This window comes from Ascaphus truei, chromosome 8 (assembly GCF_040206685.1).
Source record: "Ascaphus truei isolate aAscTru1 chromosome 8, aAscTru1.hap1, whole genome shotgun sequence".
NCBI classification, from domain to species: domain Eukaryota; kingdom Metazoa; phylum Chordata; class Amphibia; order Anura; family Ascaphidae; genus Ascaphus; species Ascaphus truei.
Window position 1 is genome coordinate 98,565,277 of NC_134490.1, and position 11,042 is coordinate 98,576,318.

Below are 11,042 nucleotides of genomic sequence, written 5' to 3' on the forward strand. Positions count from 1 at the left end.
TTGAGCTCCACGGGACAGGGAGGGACCTGTGCCTGAAAATGTCTCTGGAAAGCGCTACGTATACTGTAACTAACAGCGCTATACAAAAACATGCTATTATTATTATTATTATAATATCAAGGTGATGCTCTGTGCAAATCAAATTCGAGAAGGGATTTTCCAAAACGTCAAAGCTCCCGTCTCAAAGAGAATTACATGCAGGCGCAGTGAGGCTTTGTACTGTAGCTCGGCTATGGACGGATTAAGAACACAATGACAAGATTCAGAAAATTAACGACTCTGTGGAGAGGGGGGGGGGGTTGGGTGACTCATGCGCAGTAAGCAGCTAAGCAGCTAAATAGCTCCCATCTGAAAAAGGATCACACACAGGCGCAGTGAGGCTTTGAAGCTCGGCTATGGACGGATTAAGAACACAATGGCAAGATTCCAAAAATTAAAGACAGCCGCATGAAGTTCAAAGCTAAAGACATACTTTAATTTCAAAAGGCAGTTCATCATAATCATACACCCCCAAATACAGTACGTAAAAAGCACACAAATCAACCATATGCAGTCAAACGCACAGGGTCACAGACAAAAGCTACAGTAAGATGGTTTTTGCAGGCTTGTGGAGAAAAAAAAAAAATTACAATAAAAAAAATGTTCTTAATTTTTTTTGGTCACTCACTCAAGCAAGCAAGCAGTGGTGGGCGAAGTTACAGGCGCATGCGCAGTAAATTCCTGCTGTCAAGCAGGAATGTGATTGAAACCAGACACACGTTCAAAGGAATGGTGTGGGAGAGATGTACTGCATTGCACAGAAAATAAGAAGTTGAAATACCCTGCAGTGCAGTTATTTATCCTGAGTGAGGGGAGAGCGCTGTATATGCAGAAATGTGACACTGTTACAGTACTGTACACGCCTATGCGTTTCAACAATTTTCAAATGAGACATACTGTACAGCAGCACAGCACCGCAAATGCATGTATACTTTAAATATGCAAATTTACAATTACTGCGCACGCACACACTGACGTAGGTTGAACCGCGAAGGTATTAGACTTCCAAGACAACAGCTTGCAAACGTCCCCCTGAGTTTTTACATGGCATTGCAGTATTGCAGACAGCGAGAATAAAATGCTAATATCACGAGCGCGAAAATAACGCAGTTCAATCCGGGCGAAAACGGCACAAAACCACACATAACCGGGATAATTTGAAAATCGCGGATCTAGCCGATTTAGACTAAAGGCGGTCGCCACTGTAGACCATAAACAGACAATTCTATGTTTCAAAAATTGATGATTGTAATGAGAACAAAAGATTAAAATACCAGCTGAAAATCGAAGATTGAGAACGCCGCTGGATTTGTTAACCATAGGCAGAACCCAATACAACAAGCACATAGTGGAATATATTATTCTCTCTTGAAGCTAATAATCCCACCAAATAGGCGGATTAGTTCCGCTGAAAAAGACCAACTTCTACTGATGTAATATTGAGGATGGTATACAGTATGACAAAACATGCTACCTTCCTACCACGAACCCCTAACAAGGTAATAATCATAATTATTAAGATACAGTAACTAAAATATATGTAGCTTTAACTACTTTACTTAGTCTTAGAGGAAGTGCATTTAAAAATGCACATATCTTCCTATTCCATTTCCAGCTCTCATTAGCAGTTAAATCCATTTAGAGAGGCATTCATAGCCTGGACATACAGGGAGATATATCTAAATGTCCTACACAACATTAATTAAAAACCAGTACAATATATGCATCTATGTAAAATCAAAATATCGACGCAAGTATAACGATAATGTTCGTCTTGAGTGGTATACATAAAAACAGAAAATATGTATAAAAAACATATATAAAACAATCCATAAAAGGAATAATCTTTAATTTAAAATATAAAAATATATTGAAAACGTTAAAAAATGGAAAGTGACATATATGGGATACAGATTAAAATAATGAATGGACCTTTCATAATTATATTTAAGCTATTAAATAAATGCCCCTAGATCAATGTCAATGTTTAATCCATTGGGTACCAATGTTCTCAATTTGGTTTCTGGAGCCGATCCCCTCCTCTACAACTTTCAGGGACAGTTTCTATTCCTCTATATATTGGTCCTGTAGGATTACCTGCACGGACCAGGGCAAAATGCCTCGATACATTGCCCTGGTCCATGCGGGTAACATACATCCTAACTACATGAGTGACTCGAGCATCTACACACAGCACACCCCTTGCATCAACAATGGGTCATATTTTTTAATCCCTCTGGGGTTTAAGGGGTTAATGAGCTACAGTTTTAGGGAAAAGTATTCTATAGAAGGGGTGGGCTCCTGCCGGTACCTTGAGAAAGGCAGTTGGCAGTTGGCTACAAGTTTTTTGTTAGGCTGTTAGCTTGACAGTTTTATGGAGACCAGACTGAGGATATGGCATTGCCTCTTATCAATGACCTCTTTGGGAAGAACATATGTCCTTTGGTAATGTACTGTATAGGATTTTCTGTTTTACTCCTTTTGTTTTAAGAAAACTGTTCTGCCTCATATTGTAACTGTATGTTTATTTTGTATCTCCTTTCTGTAATCTAAACACTGTATTTATATATATATTAAAACATTTAATAAGTAATGCTTTGGGCTCTGAACGAACTAATGCACGCTCTGGAGAGAATAACTTATGAATTCGGGCATATGTTACTACAATTGATTTTGTGTTAAAGTGCATAGTTTTTCCTATAATAAACAGGGACCTGAGGCCCTGGCGGATATTTTAGTCTAAGATCTGTTATCATATCTACATACCACGACCGAAGGGAAGGAATAGGGGCTGGGGAACGGAAGGGGAAACCCTCGCTACTGCTATATGGTTGTAGGAGTGGCGGTGCTACACTCAGGGGTAAACATAGGTAGGCGACAACGAGAAACAGAACCCCAATGAGTAGGGTGACCACCCGTCCCCCTTTTGCCGGGACAGTCCCGGTTTTTCGAGAGCTGTCCCGGAAATGTCCTGGGTTTTCCTCAATGTGTCCCCGTTTTTTTTTTTTTTGCCGCCGGCGGTGCGCGAGTAAACTGCGGTGCGCCAGTCTGCGGCGGCGCGGAGGAGGAGACTGCAGCATGTGTTACGTGGAAAATGGGTCTTGCTGATTGGATGCGGCCCGGCATTGTACAAAGTCCCGCCCCCCCCCCCAGCATAATCCTTCACCAAGGCCCGGCATGTGGGAATGAATGGAAGGGTGTCGTGGGGGGGGGGCAGGGCCAGGGTGCCTGGGGGCAGGGCAAGGATGCCTGGGGGCAGGGGGCAGGGCAAGCATGCCTGGGGGGGGCAGGACCAGGGTGCCTTGGGGCGGGCCACGGGGGGCAGGACCAGCGTGCCTGGGGGTGGGCAGGGCCAGGGTGCCTTGGGGTGGGGGGCAGGGCCAGGGTGCCTGGGGGTGGGGCTTCCGCTTCCTGCGGCAGAGCACACGTGGTGTGTCTCTGCCCGCTCCTGGCTCCTCTGCGTGGTGTCTCCCCCCCAGGGTGATATGAGGTGGGTTTTTGATAATTTGCCTCTCCTGGCGCTCCCTTCCCCTACGGTCCCCTTGGTGCGGGAGATGGGCGCGGGGGCGGGCAGCGGTGGCTGCGCGGTGTCCCCCCATTCTGCCCCGGGAACCCGTGGCTGCTCGCCGGGGGAGGGGGGCGGCAGTTCGTACCATTGCGTCCCGGTGCTCCTATTCACCCCCCCCTTGGTGCGGGAGATGGGGCGTGGGGGTGGGTGCAGGGGGAGGCGGGGAGCCGCCTGCTCGTGGCTGCCTCTGTCTGTACTCCACTGTGTGTGTGTGTGTGTAACTGTGAGTGTGTGTGTGTGTGCCAGTGTGTGTGTGTACCAGTGTGTGTGTGTGTGTGTGTACCAGTGTGTGTGTGTACCAGTGTGTGTACCAGTGTGTGTGTACCAGTGTGTGTGTGTGTATCTGTGTGTGTGTGTGTGTACACCAGTGTGTGTGTGTACCAGTGTGTGTGAGTGTGTACCAGTGTGTGTGAGTGTGTACCAGTGTGTGTGTGTGTGTGTGTGTGTGTGTGTGTGTGTGTGTGTGTGTGTGTGTGTGTGTGTGTGTGTGTGTGTGTGTGTGTGTGTGTGTGTGTGTGTGTGTGTAACAGTGTGTGTGTGTGTACCAGTGTGTGTACCAGTGTGTGTACCAGTGTGTGTGTGTGTATGTGTACCAGTGTATGTGTGTACCAGTGTGTTTGTGTGTACCAGTGTTTGTGTGTGTGTGTGTACCAGTGTGTGTGTGTGTACCAGTGTGTGTGTGTGTACCAGTGTGTGTGTGTGTACCAGTGTGTGTGTGTACCACTGTGTGTGTGTGTGTGTGTGTGTGTGTGTGTACCTATGTGGGTGTGTGTGTACCAATGTACCAGTGTGGGTGTGTGTGTGTGTACCAGTGTGTGTGCGTGTGTACCAGTGTGTGTACGTGTGTGTGTGTGTGTGTGTGTGCGTGCGTGTACCAGTGTGTGTGTGTGTGTGTGTGCGTACCAGTGTGTGTGTGTGTGTGTGTGTGTGTGTGTGTGTGTGTGTGTGTGTGTGTGTGTGTGTGTGTGTGTGTGTGTGTGCATACCAGTGTGTGTGTGTGTGTGTGTGTGTGTGTGTGTGTGTGTGTGTGTGTGTGTGTGTGTGTGTGTGTGTGTGTGTGTGTGTGTGTGTGTGTAACAGTGTGTGTGTGTGTGTGTGTGTGTGTGTACCAGTGTGTGTACCAGTGTGTGTGTGTGTGTGTGTGTGTGTGTATGTGTACCAGTGTGTGTGTGTACCAGTGTGTTTGTGTGTACCAGTGTGTGTGTGTGTGTGTACCAGTGTGTGTGTGTGTGTGTACCAGTGTGTGTGTGTGTACCAGTGTGTGTGTGTGTACCAGTGTGTGTGTGTGTACCAGTGTGTGTGTGTACCACTGTGTGTGTGTGTGTGTGTACCTATGTGGGTGTGTGTGTACCAATGTACCAGTGTGTGTGTGTGTGTGTGTGTGTGTGTGTGTGTGTGTGTGTACCAGTGTGTGTGTGTGTGTGTGTGTGTGTGTGTGTGTGCGTGCGTGTGTGTGTGTGTGTGTGTGTGTGTGTGTGTGTGCGTGTACCAGTGTGTGTGTGCGTACCAGTGTGTGTGTGTGTGTGTGTGTGTGTGTGTGTGTGTGTGTGTGTGTGTGTGTGTGTGTGTGTGTGTGTGTGTGTGTGTGTGTGTGTGTGTGTGTTTGTGTGTGTGTGTACCAGTGTGTGTGTGTGTGTGTGTGTGTGTGTGTGTACGTACCAGTGTGTGTGTGTGTGTGTGTGTGTGTGTGTGTGTGTGTGTGTACCTGTGTGTGTGTCTCCCTCCCTCCCTCCCTCCCTCTCCCTGTCTCCCCCTCCCTCCCTGTCTCCCCCTCTCTCCCTCCCCCTCCCCCCTCCCCCTCTCTCTCTCTGTCTGTCTCTCTCTCACCCTCTCTGTCTGTCTCTTTCACCCTCTCTCTGTCTGTCTCTCTCACCCTCTCTCTGTCTGTGTCTCTCTCTCAACCTCTCTCTCGCACCCTCTCTCTGTCTGGCTCTCTCACCCTCTCTCTGTCTCTCTCTCTCTCACCCTCTCTCTCACCCTCTCTCTGTCTGTGTGTCTCTCTCTCTCACCCTCTCTCTGTCTGTGTGTCTCTCTCTCACCCTCTCTCACCCTCTCTCTGTCTCTCTCTGACCCTCTCTCTCTCTCTCTCTCTGTCTCTCACCCTCTCTCTCTGTCTCTCTCACCCTCTCTCTCTCTGTCTCTCTCATCCTTTCTCTCTCTGTCTCTCTCACCCTCTCTCTCTCTGGCTCTCTCACCCTCCCTGTCTTATCTTAACTGCCGTATACCTACACTGAAGTAACCTACCCTTCTTTCTTCTAGATCTGACTCAAGTTTCACACGGGAGACCTTGGGAGACAGGTAGGGAACACCTCCCCTCCAGTATAGTACCTTGAGGGACTGCAGATCAGGTAAGATCCCAGGCGGGATTGCTGCTTTAGAAATTGTTAAGAGGGGGCATCCTGACACTGGTTAAGGGGTTCAGAAAGTCATTCACATCTGGCTTTTTATTTATTCGATTAGTGAGGTCAACACACACACACACACACAACTATGTAACAAGGACTAATGGTAGTAAAGTGTAGTACAATAAATAAACTGTTATGTAAAAAAAAAAATGTCCCGGTTTTTTATTTTCAAAATCTAGTCACCCTACCAATGAGAGCACTCATACACTCTAGATCACAGGTACACAGGTGGATAAATGTGTGTGTGGATGAGAAGTGAATAAATTAAAACACTTTATTAGGAGTAATAACTCAAATTAAATAAAATAGAACGCTGTAGAATCAAAGTGTAATGATTCTATGTGAGCCAATATAACAGCGAATTATAAAACCAGATCGGATGCAGCAATAAAGGTAGCCAGTGTCTAATCCTCACTAGGAAGAGGGTAGTACTAGTACAATGACCATGGCAGTAATAGCTATATGTAGATCCTAACTAATACTGTACCTGGGGTCAGTAGCGGTAACCACTAAGTGTGTGTAAATGACGCCACTAATAGTATAGGTGGATCCCTGTCACAATTAAGTGGCTGACCTGTAGTGTATAGATCTAATCAATGTGATTAAACACTGGGTAGATAAGGTACCGTGTCTCTGGGTATGCACTCTATATGGTCTTAATTAGGACACAGTATTAATGTAACTGATCCAAAATTCCTGTCTGACCAGTGGTGGAGTTTCCATGGGGGTACAGTTACAATAGCACAATACAGAGTGTATATTGCACCAAATGTACTCCTTGTGGCATGTATAGATAGTTAGTCTACCTGCCAGTATAATTAGAATGCATACCTTGCACCGATAGAATGGAGTGCTTAGCTTAACCACAGGTAAGTGAACACAGATAGGTAGAATCAAAAGCTATTATAACAGTGCACAAGAAGTGCCTGTTTACACATGATGTCCAATGTTCCAGACAATAAGATGCATCCGATCGTTTGTAGCAGCCCTGGTGATTAGGCTTCATAGCGGTACACCTTCTGGCAAGTGCAGGGTGTTTGCATATATATGCAATACATTAAAAATTGCATATTTGTGCATGTCATATCATATCTGCATAACCACAGGTGATGGCAGTGGGTAGATATGATGTGCAATTGAGTAGGGGTTAATACTAACTCGCTGGTTTCTTGCAGAGGAGAAAGTTGGGGTCGCTAGAATAGCAGTGTGTATTAACCCTGGTTGCATATCTAAGTTACGTGCTCACTTGTGTGCTGTTCGTGGCGGTGGTATATTGGGACGGCTTGAGGAGAGATACAACTCATTTGAGGGACCATTGAAGGGGTGAAGAGTGGGGCAACTTGCGGGTTGTGTATTGATCCTTGATCCTGTAAGAGGGGATACTGTCCATTTGATGGACCCGTGCGGAGGTGAAGAGTGGGTGCGCTTACGAGAGTCGGTATTAACCCTTGTCCCATATGCAGGTCGCGTGCTAGCAGGGGGTCGTATCTGACAACTGTATTGTACAACAGTACAGTAAAACTGCCATTTCCAAATGACCCGCATATGCATTCCATAGACCACGCATCCGTCTACATTAAATGACCTACATATGCATTCCATAGATCACGCAAGCGCATACTGTACATTAAGCATTTCTTGTTTACTAATAAGGTACAGTAAATATTTTTAGTTATTTTACAGGATTCAAGTCATCAAATCAACAGCCAGAAGATTTCGATTAAAGTCTGAAAACTATTACAAGTTTCAACCTTTTTAATACTATAGAGATATTTTTTATATATTGCAGCATTACCGTCGTGGAGAGAAACTCTGCCACCCCCACCTATTGAATGACACACATAGCCTATACATTCCATAGACACGCATGCGCATAGACAAAGCGTAGACACAATCCCTGTAGCCTTTATTTATGCATGTGCAATATAGTGACTAGGTATAATATTTAAAACAAACATTTAAATTTTAATCATGGTGAGCACATAGAGATATACCGTATACATTATTAGAGATGTATACATTATTTACACACTTTGATACTAGGGGAGTTTCACTGAATAAAGACATGGCTACCAAAACATTATTGCAAAACCTATGCACAGTGACAAATTTAGGGGATTCTACTTTTTTATATTTTCATTGTAGTGGGCACATAGGGGTACTCCGTATACATTATTATACTTTTATACTACTGTGTGTGAGTGTTTCAAAGAAATAAAAACACTGTAACTGCAAAACATTGCAAATGCAAAGTGACTTGTTTCTTCTGTAATATTACAGTATTCAATGTCCACATTAGTGCTGGGGGATTTGGCCACACTATAGACCGGATGGATACATAGAATAGAAAAAGCAGTCACCCCTTCCCTACTTTGCTTCTACCAAGTAGAAAACGAAAGATGCCGACTGTACCCCTTACCACAATAGGCTGGCGTGCTCCAAGCGAAGATGATGACTTTATGAACTAAATAATAACGTTTTACATAAAATGTTTTTAATCGAATAAATACAGGTTTACTGAAAATGTTTTTAATTAGGTACTTTATTGTAGTTATTATTTAATTCTTTTTTTCATTCTTATTTTGCAGGTTTGGTGGGCTGATGACATCACCGTGTCCATACCGGAAACACATCCAGTGATACTGCCAGGTAATGTACAGACAAATACACAAAAAGAGACCCAATTGAGACCCGCAGGGAGTGGCGGTTAAGGGCACTGCCATGTCAGGAGGCTCGAGCATGCGCAGCAAGCACCCGGTGGCCATTATAGCTCGCGCATGCGCAGGAGCAGCAAGTGCCCAGCTGCAGATAGGAAACAGCACTGCCAAGGAACTACAAGCCCCAGCAGCCTTAGGGACGGCTGTACATGTGTTGCAGGAGGACCAGTAGGGCTCCTTGAAAGAGGGAGGAGGAAAGAGATACATTTTGCGCCTTTATGAACACACTTCAGTCAGGATCCGAACATGGAGGGTAAAGGGCTATGTCCAGGGAGCAGTGCTCCACTGACTAGGCCAGATTCCCCCCCTAGGTCCCAGATAGACCCCCGATTCACTGTAGATGGTGTATGCTGTAGGGAAAGGCCTTGAGATAGGGACCCTTCCCCATTAGTGTTTCAGTTAGGGACAGCCGCAGCAGAACATTGCATCTATGGTGACACGTGGCCTGAGGCCTATGAGCAGAATAAGCCACAGTGTCAGAGACTCTCTTATAGGGGTACAATCCAGCTGGAGGCCGCTCCAGAGGCATCGGCCTAAGGATCATCACAGCAGAGGAACCAGTGGAGCGGGGTATAGGATCACGTCACGGATCCACAGAGTTCTTTGCTTGTTAACCTGGTCCGGACAGAGACCAGGGAGGTATTATCCACGTGCACCAATGGGCCCCAACACACAGAGGGAAGCGCGCTATCCCACACATACTCTTTGGGGGAGGGACTGGCTTGGGGACACTACGGGGTTAAGTGCCCAGGCACTCCAGGATCCTGGGGGTTCCACCCGGGAGGTGTTATTGGTTGGGAAGGCCTTGCAGGACCGTATTATGTTGGGTGCTATATTTTCATATGTGTTTAGTAAACCTTGTTATAATATACCTGTGTGTAATTATTGTGTATATTGTTTCCGTTGAGGGGCTCCCCCCACTATGCTGGGATCCCTTGCTGGTGGAAGCGCTGCACCGAGACGATAAGTATACCCCAGGCTCCCAGTGGCGGAGGCTTAGGTTCTCTGTGAACCAACAGGTAAGGGCAGCACCGGTAGCCTTCTTGTTTAGGGGGAAACAGGGCTACAGGGAAACAGGGCTACTATGTAATAGTATAGTAGCTTGAAGCGGTATAGAACCAAAAAACATCCACTAATAATGAAATATGATGTAAATAAAAACAATTTTAATAGCAATGTAACATTAAAAAATAGGGTATTAAAAACTCCCTGGTACACATAGAACCTCAGGTAGAGGGTACTACTTGGTAGTAAAGCCATTACACCCTAGGCTGTGGTCCCAGTGTATAGAAGATGGAGGAGGGGGGCCTGGCTGGCTGAGATTTTCCAGGGGCGTGGCCATGACCTCATGCGGCTAGTTCGCCCTCCTTGGCTGAACCACCGGCGGCCACCCCTCCATTGCAACTTGTAAATACAATTTTGTTGTATTTACAAAAACTCGTCATAGAGCGCGGCTGCTAAATGCACGCCAAGGTAAGTACTGGGCCCGGTCTGATTGGGGGGCGGTGCTTGTACACACAGCGCACGCCGAGGCATGTGCTGTAGAAGGTCCTGGGGCCGCAGCCTAAGATAAAGTGATGACCGGGCTAGAGAAGTTGAGCCTACTAGGAGGAAGGGAGCTTTTATTTCAGCTCCCCCCTCCCACGACCACGCTACGATTGTAACTATATTATTAATAATAGGTCACACCCTCAGAATGAGTACAGTAAGTGATAGATGACACAGACACTGCAAGTATCTCGGTAGATGAATATTGGAATATCAAGAGAGCTCAGTTGGAGACTGCGTCGAAGCAAAAAGGCCGTCGGGATTGCTGCTATCTCCCCTTTGCACTTAGTGCTATTGGCAGCACTTTGTAGAACAGTTAATGGACTATTTTGACTGAGTATCACTGAACTATTAGACACAGGATAATCACCAATGCCTCATTGCTGACACCGCAAGTATTATAGTGGACTGTTTGGATGTAGCTACCTAATATGCATCTAAGAGTGTGTGACTTATCCCTCCATTTGTTATTTGGTACTTGCTTTTCTCTGATATACTGTAAGCAACTATATATGCACAGTATGCCTCCATGAGTATGTAACTTTCCCCTCTGTTATCTGGGAATTGTTTTTCTTGGATACAAGCAATAATATATGCCCATTAGCATTATTTCCCCAGTGGGAGGGGTGAGATAGAGAGCTAGCTTCCTTTCTCTTAGGAGGTTAATTTTCATTACTGGCATGGGCTAACTAAGTGCTATTATACAGTCTCCAACTGAGCTCTCTTGATATACCAATATTCCACCACTGAGATACGTGCAGTGGC